Below are 2,732 nucleotides of genomic sequence, written 5' to 3' on the forward strand. Positions count from 1 at the left end.
TCCCTGGATCCCTTTTATGTCATAAGATTTCAACACATCTATGATCTCAAGCTTTTTGTTGTTAGTGTATTAGGTTTCTTGGGTTAAAAGTGCTGTGCATATCTAACAACAGTGTGTAATAAGGCATGACATAAAATCTACTGAATGTAGAATGTTTCTGAGCTATTATCTTGAAAATGAAAGTCAAGAGGAGTTTGTACACTTCCTTAATAACTTGATTGTAACATTGAGTTGGGGTTTAAATGTACTTTCAAAAACTCTGTCACTGTCAGGAAGGTGTGCCTGCATAGGCGATATTAGCTCATGAATAAGTCTGCTTGGCAGATCGAGGGAATGTTTGTCTCACCTGTGAACAGTGTAGGTGAAAGAATAGTCCACAGTTACAAATGAGGACTTTCAGGTTTTTCTCATTATGCCACTGGGACATGGCAGCCTTGAGAGAGGAAGGTGAGGAGGTTTCGGTACTATGACTGTAACTCACCAACCTGGCTTACTGCAGATCAGGGCTGTCATTACCCTACCCTGTAATCATGCTCAGACTGGCCAATCTGTCTCTCTGTTTTTTGTTTGTTTTTGTAGTCGACACATATGGTAGTAACCTGAGTCCAAATTTATGCAACTTCACATTGTTCCTTGTGAAAATGTTCTCCTTTTTTTTTTTTTAACACAGTAGCTTTTAAGTTTGCTTGTTTGTGTGCTTGATTTCATTGACCAAAGAATTGAGAAAAAGTGAAGAAATCAGTTTTGAACAAAATGATAATGTAATATGTGGAAATAACTTGCATGTTCAATTATATTTTGTGATGGAATGTGTGAGTCATCACGACCTGTAACTGTGTGTGAATATCCGTCACATATAATCGCCAACCGTCTGTTATATGCGCACAGGAGAATAGATTGTGAAAAATACATGTTTATAACTGATAATTGATCGCATGGTGCAATAATGACAGCAATTAATTGACTATTGAATGTTTTGATGGACACAGCTTTGTAGAACCAAAACCTACATTGCCTATGCAAAACAAACGCGCACTCGAGAACAAATCGTTGTAGGGGCTACAGTTCGCGAACGGCTGTGCTTAACACCTTGCCTGGCTACCCAGACTTGTTCCGACCAAACGCTACACCATGCTCACGAATGTTAGTTTCTTCTCCGGAATGAGAAGTGTGTAGCAAACGACAGAGCAGCGGAAGAGTCGTCAGACTACTTATTACACTCACCGCAGTCAAGCAATGCATTCCGCCAAAAGTCGTTCACGATATAGTTCAGTTGCAGCCACAACTAGACCTTGTTTCAGATGTATCAATAAATAATCTTATACACTGAACAAAAATATAAACGCAACGTGTAAAATTTTGTTCCCATGTTTCATGAGCTGAAATACCAGAAATGTTTCATATGCACAAAGGTATATTTCTCTATGAGCACAAATTTGTTTACATCCCTGTTAATGAGCATTTCTCCTTTGCCAAGAGAATCTATCCACCTGACAGATGTGTGATATCAAGAAGCTGATTAAACAGCATGATCATTACACAGGTGCTGGGGGACAATAAAAGACTGCTCTAAAATGTGCAGTTTTGTCACACAATACAATGCCACAGATGTCTCAAGTTTTGAAGGAGCATGCAACTGGCATGCTGACTGCAGGAATGTCCACCAGAGCTGTTGCCAGATAATTGAAAGTTCAATTCTCTACCATAAGCCGCCTCCAATGTCGTTTTAGAGAATTTGACAGTACGTCCAACCGGCCTCATAACCGCAGCCCATGTAACCTTACCAGCCCAGGACCTCCACATCCGGTTTCTTCACCTGCGGGATCGTCTGAGACCAGCCACCCAGACAGCTGATGAAACTTGGGAGTATTTCTGTCTGTAACAAAAGCCCTTTTTTTGTGGAAAACTCTATTCTGATTGGCTGGGCCTGGCTCCCCAGTGGGTGAGCCTGGCTCCCAAGTGGGTGGGCCAGTTATTTGAAATCCATAGATTAGCACCTAATGAATTTATTTGAATTGACTGATTTCCTTACATGAACTGTAACTCAATAAAATCGTTGAAATTGTTGCATGTTGCGTTTATATTTTTGTTCAGTATATTTGTATGCCTAGCAATCAACAAATCTACATTGTTTAAAGCACACATTTACAAGTCTCAGTCACAAATGACAGCTCCAATAAGCTCCCTATGGTGCACAACATATATTAACGAGTCGCTTGTGGAATCATGACTCTTTCAAGTTTTTAGTTCATCGTTCGCCGGTAGTGAGTCCTGCGTGCTCCGGGCATTACTGACTCAAGTGAAACTAAATGAGTCAAAAGATTCATTCTTCTGAGCAAACGAGTTGAAAGATCTTTGTCATTAAAAGGAGACGAAATTCCCATCACTAGAGAAAAGCACAACCTTTCTGAGGAAGGTATAAGGTACAGGATGGAACATGCCCAGAGCAATTACACTGGAATGTACCCACAATGACTATGAGCTCGCTCAGAGTCACAATACCCCTAGCAGATTGAGTAGCCTAGCCTACACCCAGGGACAGGGTCCATTTCCACAGAAACAAGTAGAGGAGCGGTGAAATTTGAAGCAGTGAGATTGTACAACTCCTGCAGTATCCCTTCTTCCCCTTATCACCTATTTTGGGGGTTTGTCCATCTGAAAATACTAATGGAATGTTCGTTGTGTGTGTTCATTTGTGTTGGTGTGTGTATCTGTGTCTCCCACCAAGTCAT

The sequence above is a fragment of the Oncorhynchus masou genome, chromosome 12 (assembly GCF_036934945.1).
Source record: "Oncorhynchus masou masou isolate Uvic2021 chromosome 12, UVic_Omas_1.1, whole genome shotgun sequence".
Taxonomy (NCBI): Eukaryota; Metazoa; Chordata; class Actinopteri; order Salmoniformes; family Salmonidae; genus Oncorhynchus; species Oncorhynchus masou.